At 40.8% G+C, this 15,339-nt stretch overlaps 1 protein-coding gene across 3 annotated transcripts in view; it reads right to left on the reverse strand.

Annotated features, from left to right (window-relative positions):
* The window catches only part of LRMDA (leucine rich melanocyte differentiation associated), a 671,621-nt gene that overhangs the window by 191,416 nt on the left and 464,866 nt on the right, over positions 1-15,339 (reverse strand). Inside the window, exon 6 of one of the 3 annotated variants that reach the window (XR_010375110.1) lies at positions 3,546-3,715. The exons of the other annotated variants lie outside the window; for them this stretch is intronic. The gene's annotated coding sequence lies outside the window, so the exon portion shown is untranslated. The remainder of the gene's footprint in view (positions 1-3,545; positions 3,716-15,339) is intronic. 3 annotated transcript variants of the gene reach the window in all.

The following is a 15,339-nucleotide window of genomic DNA, read 5'->3' on the forward strand; positions in this document are numbered from 1 at the left end:
GGGTCACACTCTAATCATAAAACCACACTGACTTGTACAAGAAAACATTTTATTACTCTTTAAACTTCTGTTTTTGCAGCTGCAAAACAGCTTTATTACAAGAGATAACACACATGTGATCATCTGCCATCGTGGTAGCAAGGGAAACACAGCTTCTCTTCGATGATATGTTACTGAAATGGATACACACTTCCAGGGACCTCCTGTCTCACACCGTTAGTCAAAGGAGAACAGTCAGTAATCAGTAAAATAGGGACATCTGATGAACTCGCCGATTCTCCAACAGTTTAACACTTTCAGAGATATATACAGCATATTGAAGGATTTTTGTTAGGTTTCGTTGTTAACGCAAGCTAGAAAAAAATGGACAACATGGGAAGATTTACTAAAGTTACCTTCAAACCAATCGCAGAACCCAAACTCACAAGGATAGGGATGGCTCTCGGTATCATACTTCCTGAAGAGAAAGGTCCGCTTGTTTAATAAGAACCTTCACATAAGATACATAGCAGCACACTTTAAATATGCCCTTTACATTACTTCACAAGAAATAGAATTATTTTTAGAAGACAACAAACACGTTTACACTGACCAGAACATTCCAAAAGGCCTAAAGGCCTTAGGTGAACGATTTCAGCCTCCCTTTAAATCACCACCTTGCATTCCACTGTGAAATTAAAACGGATTCTCACCCAAACCCCTAGACACCTCTGAGACGATTCACGAGTGACAACAAATAGCGGGTGGCCCTTCCGCACTGGCCACGCAACCTCCGAACCCTACACCGGCCAAGCGCGGAGCGGTCCTTTCCGCCCCGCGCCACTAACTCCCCCCTCCTTTGACAGCCAACACAAACACGTTCACCTCGCCGCAGGTTTCAGAGAGGTCAGTTGACCAGGCGTATTTTAGACAAGGATAAGGAGCTGAAAGGTCCCTCCTCGTCTTTCTCCCCTCTCCCCTTTTTAAATGAAGGTCAATCTAACAAATATAACTCAAACACGCTTTCTACTTTGCCAATATCACTTCCAGGGTTAAACCAATTGTTAATCTTGTGTGTTTTGTCTGCACTTTCTTCACTTAATCCGTAACTTTAATTGAAAGTAGTCTGTGATTGAGAACAAAAGGGCTTATGTGAGGGGAAAGAAAAAAAACAAAACAAAACAAGCAACAAAACCCAAAAAAAACAGAGAAAGAGACCTTGAGTTCAGGTGTTTAGGATATGTCAGAGAACACATCTGACTGCTAGGCACTGTTCCACTGTAAGCAGGCTGAATTTTCTCTTCCAGGCTAGGGATCCCCAAACAAAAAAAGGTTCTGGCTATGCAGGGGAAAACATAAGGGCACAAAGCACCATGAAGGATATATGTATTCTGCCTGATTTATTTAAATTGAAAAAGACATAAATGCATTTATAAGAATTGCTTTAGCTTTTGTATTTATCAGCGTCCTCCATCTTACCTCCATTACAGTCCTGACAGAATAATTAATTTCAGTCAATCAATCATTTAACAAAAACTCACAGGTGACCTCAAAATAACACATAATCCACCAAGAACCAGTCACAACAACAATCTTTAAATTCCCTTGGAAAAGAAAATTAAGTCAGCTATGTGTGGCTTGGGGCAACCTAAGCTGTAAATCTCTCCTTTCTGATCTCTTCATACAGATGAAAGAGCAGTGCCGCTCTGGATTACGTAGAACAATTATGTGTTCTAAAAACTCAGGGAATCGGGTTTCAGACAGCTTTAATCATTACCAATTAACTGCATCTTTTGCCACCCTGTAATAGTTCCACCAGTGCCTACGGACACTCAAGAATCACTTTAAGAAGCCAGTCCTTTACATTTCAGTTTATGGATACTAAAAGGCCTGCTCGTATTTGTCAGCAGATCCAAAGAGAGGTGACTCACCTGACTGAAAAATACCCACCTTCTCCCTCTAGTCTATACCTTAAAAAAGGCGGAGCAGACCTTGAACCCTGGAGGAGGCTGCCGCCAGTGCGAACACATGCAAATAACGACGGACGTGGATTGCTCTGGCAACCACTCGGAGAAGAGAGACATGGAAATTACCGTTTCCTTTTTTACGGATATAAACCCGTCGTACTGTCCTTAAAACCAGGAGTCATTCTCTTTAGCAGTAGTGTCTTTGCTATTCTGAAGACTGACAGTATGCTTCTCCTAGCTTGCTTACGACAGCCTTTCCTTTGAAATCTCCCACCAGCACACCACTCCCAGCAGGAACAACAGTGTGGACACTAAAAAAAGACAAGGGACCATCAGCTGCCAGACCATTCCCGCTATGGGGTCAGTCCGAGAAGCAGTAGATGATGCAGTGGTAAAAACGCTGAGGCCTTTTCTGTACTACAGCTCTGACATCGCTAACCATCGCGGTGCTTCACCAAGGAGAAGTTTTATGAAAACCTTGGTGTAGAAAACCACTCAGGGTTGCAACAAGATATATATATATATAAAGTCATAACAGTCCAGAAAATGTGAAGCTCCTGAAATACAAAAGGCTCAGCAGTGTAAATCCAGGAAGATAAACTGACTATAGTTTGTAATTCAACCAAGCAATGCAGTTGTTAGCTAAACAAAAACCTTAGCGAAATTTACTTTTGTTTTTAATTACTCCGACAAAGCATCTTGTGCTCAAGGGCACCGCGCTCTGATTTAGGAACACTAAATTACTGTCCTCGTATTCCCCGGCAGGCAAAAACTACCAGGTAGCAAAGCTTTCACAGCAAACCTAAAAACAAGGAAACTGCTTGCAAATAGCAGCAGAGGAAATCAACCCAACAAAAGAGACAAACCCCACCTCTTCAAGGCTGCTATTATATCAAGAGGCAACTGAGTTGTTGTAAACTCAGGGATACACAACAGGCAAGAACACACTATAAGCAAAGAACGGGAGAGGCAATAGCTTATCAGACCAAGGGACAGTTATGACAACTGGACAAGTCTTTTGACAGGCCCATCATTCTTCACATCTGAAGAATGATCAGCAACATTTGATCTAAACACTAAGTGACAAAAGCTGCCAGGATTTTAGCCAGATTATGCTAATCAGATAATCTGAGAGAAAAAGCAGTTACTATCTGTGGCGGAAGGAGAAGTGTTAGCAAGGAGAGGGTGCCTGGCTCCCAGCCGCCTAAAGCCATGGTTTTATCCTTCCCCATTTGGCTGCTGCTCTGGGCAAGTAACTACTGTGCCTACAGCTCGAGCAAGCGTGGTGAGTCAGCTGAACTAAAAACTGAGAAAAGGGTCTTCATACCTTCATCATAAACATACCAGAACTTCAGCAGAATGAGCAAGTACCTCAGGATTCAGATCCGTACTGCCAGAGACTGCCATGGCAAATAAATGCCATGGCTTTGGACAACTTCTTGTCTTTAAACTGGCTTCACACAAACACTAAGTGAAGCCTCACAAAAAGTGAATTGCTTGAAGCCATTTGTTGTGAAACAAAAGGGTTGATCACAGCAGCTCCGAGGAAAGTCTGCAAGTGTATATGGGGTGTAGAACAGCAGCATGTCCACACGCCACCTGTAAAGCAAGGGTTGTCCTTCTCAAAAGCACCCTAGATGCTCCTTCTCCCAGCAGCAGCACGTCTGTGTGGAAGGATGCTACTTTCCTGAAGAATTCTCCATGGAGTTCTGTCTCAGAGCACAAGGAAGCATGATGTGGAGCTCCATTACCACCAGCACTGTTTTCAGCTGCCAATGTAAAATTAAGCCAGAACCATAAATTCAGTAAGGTTTACCATCAACACGCACATGAAAAACTATTCAACATCCTCCCCACTTCTTAGGCTGCACAAGCATGCTGCAGAAACCACACGTGGAGGCTCCCCAGGAAGTTACTTTCGAAGCATCAAGCCTTTGTTGTCTCCTGGGCAATGAAGAATCAAACGATCGAGCACTAGACTCAGCGATCTTCACCTCTCCTCTGGTGGAGGAGGCAAAGACAGACAGACGGTTTGATCGGACTGAACACAAGACAGCCTTGAATGTAAGGCAATTGTCATTTCTTAAGGAAAAAAAACCAACACCAAATTGAGAAGGTACACGTGCTAACACTGATCTACATCACACACACTTGCCCCGTGCAGATTTGCTACAGAACGAAACCGCTCGCAGTTTTGAGTCCTCTGCACGATAGCTAGAGCTCCTACCGCCACACGTGATGCTCTTTATTGAGTCCAGTCACTCAGAAGCTGCGAAGAGATGCGGTCCAAGCCTTAGCGGAGCTGTGCCAGAAAGCCAGCCCTCTACTCTATGCAGATCTTTAAGATTTTTATTGGGTTTCCTTGTTCTGTTTTGTTTTTTTTTTTTTTGTCATTTTTGATCTGAAAGAGATCAGTACAGCCCTTTTCCAGGCCGCTCTTCAGATATGCTTTAACTTTTCATCACAGCAACTCAACCTAGACAGGATGCAGTGGACGCACGTAAAAGTTGAAAAATCTTTCATACCCTGTTGGTGCAGAAAAGTAACTTTCATACTGACCAAGAGTTCTGCATTTGAGTAAAATAAAATGCCTGGTGTTTACTTGACAGAAACAGGTGATTCTATTCAAACTAGACAGGTTGCAATAAAACATCTGAGCTACCAATTGCTGACTGCATACTTCTACATTCCAACCACAAAATGTTGGTACCTTGATAGTCATTAACCACTTCCAATGCCTCAATGAATCAGCCATGCTGCGACAAAAAGTGAAAACTACCACTTTGTTTCCCTATAAATGTAGATTGCAATACCCGAGACAGAAATAAAATAAGCAGTGCTGCTGGGCTGCACTTCTGAAAATTAAGTACTTCTGAGATGACTGAAAACTCCTGCAAACCTGTCGTTTAGCTAGGCTATCGCGCTTCTCTTTCCACGCTACAAGAGACTGTTGGGTTTTTGCACTTTTGATATTTTGCAATGGAGTTTGCCGATATCGCTAGATCTTTGCCAAAGAAAAAAAAAAACAAACTCGTTTTGAATTAGCCCAAGAAGAGATTAACGTTCAACTCTTTTGGAGTGACATTTCAACTAAAAATTATGAAAAATATAGACACTGAAGGCCCTGCTAACGGCAACACAAGGGATACTATGTTCTCAAGACCAAATGAAAAAAAAAAAAAAACCCACAACAAAAAAAAAACCCACAAAACAAAAACCCACAACAAAACTCAAAAGAAATACGAGGATGGAGCCGTCTGGGCACTTAAAGAGGCTTCCCTACCCTAGATCTGGACTGAGTTACACAGAATCATAGAACCGTTAAGGTTGGAAAAGACCCCTAGGATCATCCGCCAACCCAACAACCCCAGGCCTCCCAAACCATGCCCTGAAGTGAAGGTCTGGTAACACCTTTTCAGGGCTAAAGACGACTGCTGCCAGAGGCCTGTCCTGCCCATCTGACTCACAATAAAAGCAGCCTCAGTGTCGTGGACAATATTCCACACCGCAGACTCAGATCAGTTTTGACTTATGAAATTTCTCCTGGATATGGCAAACGAGCCAATACTAGTACTTCATAGTAATATAAGAGAGATCTGTTTAATAAATATCACATTATATGCAGGTATTTTTAAAAGAGGCGCATTGTGTTTGTAAAAGATATACAGGGCATAACATTAAACAATGTATTGTGTTAAGTTGACAATAAATTCCACTTTAAAACGTCATACGACATAGGAGCCATTGGGACTACTGAATTGTACATATTTTAGTATTCCTGGCAGCGAGGAAGCAATAAACTTTATCCCTTTTTTTTTTTTTTCTTCCTGTAAGGGTGAAGGAGGAGGCTAAGCACGTCAAATGTTTAGAACTTTAGTTAGAAACAAAATTCACTTGTGTAAGACTTGAGAATGCAGGTGCTGTTCACAGCAGTAGGTATACATGAGGTCTGTACGGGAATAACCCTTACCAATGCAGAGAGAGAGAGCAGAAGCGACGTGGTGTATTTATAGGCCTACCCCTGTTCCCTCCCACTGGGCCCAAGCTTTCATTAATGTGAATATTTATTATTTTACATGCAAAGTTCAGAAGATACGAAAATTAAGGATAGCATACCGTGTCTACAATGTATAGTTAGGATCTAACTTGCCCTCGAGTTAGGTTTCCTCCTGAGCAGCAAGTTTTATTTTTATACTTTAATGCAGGAAAGTTGTTAGGCATAGACCGTGCAGTATACAAACATGCATCAGTGTAAGTATACCGTGGTTCTACTGCACAATAATATAGATCCAGACAAGTCCAGCCTTATCATGATTGATTATTCTTTAAAAAAAAATGCTCCCTCTAAGCATAACTAATTGTGATTACACTGCAAAGGCAAGGGGTGACTTTCTCCAAAGTTAAATAGTCTTGTAGGCTGCAAATATAAAAACAAAATATCGCTATGAAAACATATGTTGGCCCCAGAAACTGAACTAGGACCTTTACCCTCTGCCCTTTTTTTAAAAAAAAAGAAGAACCGCAAAAACTTTGTATCTTTGAATAACTTGTTCGTTGGCTTATTCACGGATTCCTTTGAATTTAACATTTTGCCTATTCCTTCATAGATATTACCACAGCCTTGTGATACATGTCATATTTGCACACATTTTGGAGAATTAGCCCAGAGAAGAGAGAGGGCTGACGTTACCAAGTGCATTTCAATCTTTAGCTTAAGGTGAAACAAGACGTTACTGGACTTTTAAAGGCGTGCGTATCCATAATTCTGTGTAGTTCTTGGAAGATGCAGATGCACAAAGAGAAAAATAGCCCCACACATCTCAAAGTCAGGTAGCCAAAAAATAGCTCACCAAAATTAGCAGACACTTTAAAATGTAGGCCTCAGTGATTTGACTCTAATTAAATGGAAGTTGAAGTCAGAGCCAGGATTAGAAGCCACAGGGGATCCTTTGATCTCAGTGTCTCAGCCCAGGCTGCTTTTTGCACTACCGCACTTTCCCTTCACTTCAGCAACTCTTACGCTGCTGCTTTAGCAGAAGAGCCAAATCAGCTACAGGCATGTGGTGGGGAAGGAATTTTTGGCATCTCTACAAACATCCACAAATGGCATTATCTTCAACAGATGAAGACCGAGATATTTCCAAAGTCACAAGTCCTCCTAAAGCTCTGGTCCACCGGACCCTCACAGGCCATGTTTTTCTGAGTGATTTTATACAGGTCAAGCACACTTTAAATTGTTTACAGTTACGATTTTGGGTGTATTTCAGCACATCCGAAATACACGTGACACAGCATTGCAGAAGACAATAAATAAAACCTTAAAAAGCTGTCAATATGCAGTTACTACAAAGCTAACACTATATAAATATACTTGGAGGGCATTTCATACTCTGCCTTTAAAAATAACCATTTCTCCTTCTGCCACAAAGCCCTTTTCCAAAATTAGTGCAGACTTTAGGCTCCTGAGAAAGAGCACGAGGAACGCTTAGCTTGGAAACTTCAGATATGCATTTTGATAAGTTTGAAGGGAGGAGCGCAGAAGTAGTCTTTAACGATCTCACAGCAGAGAGGATTCACATTTTGTCCTCATATGCCAAAAAATAAACAAGCAGAAATAGAAAATTTTAACTAAAAAGAATTTGTCAGAGAAATAGAAATGGGCTGTCAGGGAACTGTAACAGAGTAATAAATACAAAATTTAGCAGAAAGTTGACACTTACTATGAAGGCCCCAATCCAGTGGCTGGCACGTTTTGTGTCACCTCCACTATAAGAAATTGGAAACGGAGCTTCACTGCGCAGGCGGCGCTACCCGCGCGCACTACGGCAGCACAGAACTGGTGCAGCCAGCCCCAGATCGCCCGCTTTCCGAAGAAAGCACAACTCTAAACGAGGGCTAAAGGGAAGGCTTTCAGGTACCTTAGCTCTCCCCACACCCAAAAGCAGATGTAATTTAAACCTAATTTAGCAGCTCTAAACTACACAGGACCATCTTGCTGGCTGCAGTAGGCCCAGAGTTATTCACTGCCTCCCTCCGCCACTGCCAAGGATCCTGAGGGCTATTTTTAAAAGTCCCCTTTTTAAAAAAATCTGACCATTATTCTCAATCTGCTAATATAAGTGAACATAAGTACACAATAACAACTTAATTACGTTACTCTGACACATTTTGTTTTCCACATAAAGTTATTTTTGAAGCCACTGAACAATGTTTAGGAAGATCAAACAGCGTGTATTCAGTTGTAAGCTCTTCGCTTTGGAATCGATCTGTATTTAGAGATTCCAACGAACGACTCGCTGATTTTCAAACCATTAATACACGATATGGACAATTCAGGACGATCTCTTCTCAGTGGACAGAGATCTAACAATGAATTTGTGCTCTTTATTTCCTTTATTGTGGAAATCTCAGTGCGAGCACTACAGCTCGCCGGGAACGTACGAGAGTGACTAACAGCACAATTCATTTACAAGATTTTTCTGCTATTTGTTGTGCTGGTTCTATACACACAGTTATGAAAAACATCAACAGATTTCCCTCTCAAGAAGTACATTAGACAGTCAACATTCTTTATTCATAACTTTAAAAAAAGATATCTTTTAAAGCTATAGGGAAGACCGAACACTTTGAGTGCCAATTTATGCTAGCATTGCAGCTACTGCGCTGTGCAGTAGAAGCAGTATCTTAAGCTCAAGAAATGTCGATTAGCTTTTTTTATGAACAGTATTGATTGTCCAGCTTCCAAAAATATTGTTGCGCATACAGGTGACAAAAGCATTTTTTTCAGATCAACAACATTTACCAATGTCAGGAGCTTTTTACGCAGTTTAAACCGAGAGGAACACACACATCCCCCACCCCCCACCCCCCCACCCCCCAAATACTCCTGAGTACTTTTGTAGATGAGCTTTACACTCTTTGCTTACTGTAGACAGCACTTAGAAATCCGTTCCAACTCATTTCACCCTGAAAACTTGGTAACACCTGCATTTGCAGATTTAGGTTATACAAATGAAAAAAAGTGCTATTCAGATGCAAAATAAGTTGACTCCTGCCTTTAAAAATTTAGAGATGTGTCCTCTCAGAAGGCTAAGTCAGAGCTCAGCTAGATAATCCTGCGGGGGTCAATTTGTTTAAATCTGTACTAGCTCCACTTTCTGACAATCTGTACTGTAAATCTCCCGTTAATCAAATGATACTCAGTTTGAAATAATAATATCATGGTCATGCAAAGGGCAACAAAAATTAAGATAATGCTAGCCTGCTGTGTCCTTTTCTCTGGAGCATAAGCTGTTGCTATGGCTTTGGTGGTTTTAAATAACTATCCTTAAAAGAGTGACCATTGTATCAAATGAAATGCCTTGAAACTCCTTCCAACCTGCCCAGACCATCTGCTAATCCTGTGTGTTTTCCTTATTTGAAATTATGAACATGAGTCTAAGTGGTATTGAAAGCTCTGCCAGAAACATGCAATAATACAACTCAAAATGCCTGATGCCACAGCCGACCTCCACAGCCAGCAAGGGGTACCTGGGCTTATGATACACGATGGCTGTAGCCATCGTTAGCCAGGGAAAGTTATTCCACCACCCAACACAGAAGGAGGGAGTCACCTTGCAATTGTTCTGTTTGCAATAACTTCAGAGCAAAAAGGAGAGACTTTATCAAAGTCTCCCGGCTTGTCGTGGGTTGGGCTTGGTTTTGCCATCACTTTTAAAGACACTCTCACTATCAAGGGTCACCTCTCGGAAAACTGACCTCAGTGAAGAGGGGTTTTCTTGACTTTGACAGCGATACAAAGGAAGGAACGCTGCCTGAGAGAGAAGGAGAGAAACCACAATAAACAGGGTTTAGGTCATCAGGTTCTAGCAGTTGTATGTAACAGTAAGAAATAAACTGGAAAAAAGGAGAATGCTCTGATATGGCCAGCCTTCATTAGAACACACTAGTGGTGTCTAATGAAAGGGAAATTCTGTAGAGCTTTTCAGCACTTTACACAAGCACATTTCTAATTACGTTTTGGATGTTCATTCTGGGACACACCATAGCCCCTACAAAGCCCTTACTTACTTCTGAATGACATAAGAGCTGGGGAAAAGCAGTAGTTTTGCTTATTATGCGAGACAGTATTTTTAAAATACTAACCGGTGGGCAAAATACATTGCTGTAAGTAGTAGTAAGCCTTATGTTCACGGAGACAGAACAGAATTTTGAGAAGACAAGCCAGACCTTGGAAAGATATTAGGACTGGTAAGCTGCTTTTCTGGACTTAGTTAAAATTTCATCGGCGCTGTGGGTAACATTTCTAGTTTCGTAGCGGAGTTTTCAAACAATGAAATGTTCTTGTTTCACACAAGCCAAGGAGCTAAATCACTTATAAAACTCTTAGCAAAAATAAGTGTTTTGAGTCAATGTTGCTCCAGGTAACACTCTCCGCTTTGGGACCAAAAATAAAATAGTTCATTCAGAATATGAGTGGGGAAAAAACCAGCAAGCTCTGCAGAGTTTTCAAAAATGCTTCTTCCTTCTGGGTTTGAAGCTAAGCTCACTATTCATGAGAAATCTTGGCAGAACATAAAAATTTGAAACAACACAGTTGCAAAGAGTGTCAGTTCCTCACCTTGTTTAAAATGATAGGTCTTTCACTACAGAGACATTGGCAAGTTATTAAAGTACGCGTTTGAAAAAGAAAAATTCTGTTTAGTACTCAATCGCACAAGACTTTCTGAGCCATTCGAAAGGCGCTTAGCATAAAGTTCCCTGAATTTGATAGGAAACAAAATTGCTTGGCACTTAGCTGAAACTGGCCAATGAACGCTTTCAGTGCTCAGCTCAGGAATTCGGGAAAGACACGGTGAAGTCAATGAAAATTCATTTGAATAGGCTTTAAATCAGAACAGGAGTCAAAAGGACAGATGACTGCACTTGATTAATTTCTTCATTTCTATGCAACTAACAGCACTAAACAGTCTCCTTGCTAATATTTAAACCTAAATGAGTGACTTATTCTGTGTGTGATCCCCAGGAGATTAATCAAGAAAACAATAGAAGAATTGAAAACAGCCATCTACCCTACAATCTTATCGCAAGTTACAAATTTACAAAACTTCCACCTTATGCCCATACTACAGTAAAGACTCTTACAGAAGGGTCCGACCAGGCTCTCCCAAGTCAGCGCGGCGGCTCCACAGCACCTCAGTGCCTCAATGTGCCGCACGATACCCAAGCAAGCAGCAACGTACAGTTTTCCTCATTCATTCTTATGAATTAGCGTCTGTGATTTTATCTACTTCTCCTTTGTGCACGCAAGTGTGTGTGTTGTCATGCCCCAAGCAGTTCTGTGGAGTTCTCAGGGTTGAAGCAGCTCTTTTATTGTAATCAGTTTTCATTACAGTCCTTTGATCTCTCTCCATTCTTTGTATACAACACTTCATCACCTTTATTTTCTGTCATAATTGCATGTGAAAGATTTCTCCTTTGATAGACCCTGAATGCCAAATCAGTATCAAAAAGAGTGTTGAAAAGCGTCATGTGCTCTGTCTGCCTTAGAAGGCATCCCATACACCTGTGGAAGACAAACCATTTTTCAGCGATCTGACATATCTATCATCCGTCCACAGGATATGAGCCGTTCTGTCTGCTTAATAGCAAGGGGTATGCATAGCAAAATAGTAACTGCTGAAAGAAATGCGTAGCACATTGCAAACTGTCTGGCAGCCCTCCCTAAGCCTCATCTCATTCTGGCCTGCTGATAATTCACAGGCTGTGTTCCCGTGCGCTCATCACTCCGGCAGTAAGAGTGGCTAGATGGGGCCCCCTGTCTCTGCTCCCTGTCACACTGTCATTCAGGTGTGTCTGTCTGCCATCACCTGCTGACAGAGCCACATGCGTCTCAATTACAGCACAGGCCTCCGCGCGCTCTGCTGATGAAGATGTTCAATCCGGGCTGGCTAATAGCATTCTCCCTTAAAGATGTGTCTTTTGGGCCCTGTGAAAGCAGACACCAGGGGAAGTCTCTTGGCTGCTACAGAATAATATTTCTCACTGTGGTTTGGGTAGCAAATTATCAGCGGCCAGGCCTTGTCTGTGCAATTCCTACCCTCCGCCATCCCCTGCGACGGTGAAAGGCAGCTCTACTTCAGTGCGAGGACAAGCCATTAGGCAGCAAAACTGGAAACCCTGATAAGATACAATGTCAAGGTCATTTATTCCTCCTTTATATTACAAACTTCATTCATTTTTATAATCAAGGATGTTTTTAACACTGCCAACACAGTACTGATGATGTCCATATTCAGCTTATGGGCGGGGGGAAGGTACAAGGAGGGAAAGTTGTTGGAAGATGATAATGTTAGCTACATTATTGTTATATATGTACCCCATATTACCAGGGAGGGTAACACTCAGCGGTCTCTGACCAACGATGATACACGAATTATTATTGTCTATATGCCAGATTTTCCTTTTGGTGTTTTAGATTCCTCTGGGATTCAAGTTTTAAAACCTTTATGTGCATCAGGAAGCAACATGTTACAAGGATTTATATTTAGAAGTGATCTCTGCACTAGCATTATGCAGAATGCAAAAAAAATAAATATACAACCACACTCTGCAGGACCAAGGTTTAGACGAGCAGTATAACACTGCTGTTATTACAGTTATCATTACTAATAGGAGTAGTAATAAGGTGTTATGCGGTTTGTAAGTGCTCAGGATAAGAATGTGATGTTTCATTCTCATACGAGGTAGGTTATTAGGTAAGATCTTTCATGAATCTGTGCAATACTCTGTAGCATGTAAGCAGAAATTATTTGTATGCAGTCTTGGCTAAAAACCCAGGAATGAGAAATGAGCGCTATGGAAAGAAAGGAATTTGCAAGCAGCAATTTCTGTTGTTAGGAAAGTTTAGCTTAGATCTCTTGAAGGGTTTTGGTTTTGGTGTTTGTTGTTTTTTTTTTTAAATCACAATTGTATGTTGCAATGATGCTACCAGGCTGCAAAACATAATGAGTAAGTTGTTAGGGTTTTTGCTGAGGTTCTCAGTTACCCTTCTTAGCTTCCCATTTGGAGGAACAGGTATCCACTTCAGAGGCCAAAGCAACTAATATCCACTTCTTCACAGCACATATAGAAAAACAGGAATCCTGCCTGGAGCCCTCACTCTGTGGCAGCTTAAGATCTAGACATTTGCCCTTTCCTCTGGTAACTGACAGAAGATCAAGTTAAATCAATAATTTGTTCTGAAAAATACCAAATTTACAGACATAATCTTAGCTCACATAAAACCTTTAAAAAGTAGATTCCCCTGCTGTGCAGCTTAACACACTTACTGCAGTTTCCATCTTTCTCTCTATAATTAAAAAGCATTATATTCAATGCTTTTTGGACCTGCCAGTTACTCTTCTTGACCAATAGCACTTTTCTCCTTCCCTCCTGAACATAAACTTCCCTTAAAGAGAGAACTGTCTTCAGTTCTAGAAATGCACTTTCATTCGACAGGCTTTAAAATCAATAGTGCTTCATGATTAAATCCAGAGCCACATATTGGAACTTTACAGTAAAATTAAAGTACCCGGTACTAATATTAAATAGAATTAATGCAATATTTTTACTTTTGCGCAGATGGATACATTTTTGTTCAGATTTCTCCATTTCCCAGCACTCGCAAATGATAAGTGAGATCTACAGCATTTAAACTAAACAGCTCACTTCTCTGACATCATATACAGGAATTAAAAATTATAATATCCATCAATAAGCAGCCCAACACAAGTAACACATATTGAAAATAAAGCTCCAGTTACCTTTCTCTGACAGCGTTACAAGGAGACACGGATGTACCTGCCACGTACGTACAAATAACAAGAGTCCTCGGTACTTACATCGGGGCAGCGCTTCGCTGTGCTCAGTTCTACTCCTCTATCAACCACCTCATTTATGCACTTTTTCTAAACATGAACAAAACCTGACTGAATGAAAGAATAATTACCATAAACTAGAGAATATTGATGCCTAGGTCATGCCTCCATGAACTCAGATGAGTTACTTGCACAAACTCCTTTCTAGATGATGACCCTTAAAACACTGGAAAGCAAGTTTATTATTCAACAACAAGGAATATTTGCAAGACCGAATATAGAAAATGAAACCTAAGGACAGTCGTGTAGTCCCCTGCCTGGATTTAATCTTTTCAAGACTCAAGATATTAAATTAAGCTCACGAGCATCCACATACAACTAGCAGAGATGGATAATTATAATTGGGTGTGACAAGTAAAAGAGGAAAGTAAATCTAGTCCTCTCTCCCCCTTTTTTAATTTTTAAAAAGGCAAGGATTGTGACCTCAGCTCAACAAATAAGAAATCTAGAGGCTGAAATTACTTCGTAGTTAGATTTCTTGCTGCTTTACTTCTTTCCCCACCCCGATGTCGGTGTAAACGGTGACCTGCTAATTTGCTTTATACTCAGTCCTATTCCCAGTGTCATCAAAGATAACTGGGCTAAACAGTCAGGCAAATAAAAATAAAAGCATCCATGCCATAAAGGCAAAGTCGCAGTAACAGGCTGTGTGGCTGCCTGAACTGTGAAGGAATACAAAGAAGTAAAGATTTACGTGTGTGGAGGAGACGTTAAACCCCAGCTGGCAACCTTTGTGCATACGCACAATTCACTCTGTGCAGTTCTGCAAATTTTGAAAATAGATTAACTTACAAGAGGAATTATTACACAGGGAAGGAAAGGAAACCCTCAAGTAAGGTCAGTGCTTAGGGCCCTTCTACCTCATAAAGTAGGATTAGACTCAGTAAGAACCAGAAGAGGAAGGAACTTTTCAAAGAAGAGGAAACTTACAATTTCCCTGCCATTGTTTATCCGTTTAAATGGAAATACCTGATACTTGGACAGAATCTTTCTCCCTTTTATATTTCTCCAATTACTCTTCTAATACATGCTCTTTTTTTTAGAGCCAAGCATTTGAGAAACGTCTCCATTTTCCTTGTTTTTCCCCCATACCTCACACACGTTTGTTTCTATCCCAACAGCTTCTCAAGACTGGAAGGTGAACCTCCACTTTCTTGTTAGTCTAGTCCTGTCTAGTGTCTGTAAGGCACAAAAACTTCTGACTATACCTTCTAGTAACATTAAAGCACCGAAGAAGACTTAACGCTTTCTAGTTTTGATCTCTGTAAGCTATTTTTATATCAAAAATTATTACAGAAAAAGTAACTGTCAGCAATATCTATAACAGCAATTGGGAAGATTTAACATCTTACATGAAATTATTGTTTAGTCATATTAATGATTACAATCCTTAGCAGAACACAGAAGTGCAACAGAAAACAGTTCTAGACTTTAAAAAGTTAAGAGCGGAGCAGACAAGGCAAAAAAGGAGAAAG

The sequence above is a fragment of the Phalacrocorax carbo genome, chromosome 13 (genome assembly GCF_963921805.1).
Source record: "Phalacrocorax carbo chromosome 13, bPhaCar2.1, whole genome shotgun sequence".
Lineage (NCBI taxonomy): Eukaryota > Metazoa > Chordata > Aves > Suliformes > Phalacrocoracidae > Phalacrocorax > Phalacrocorax carbo.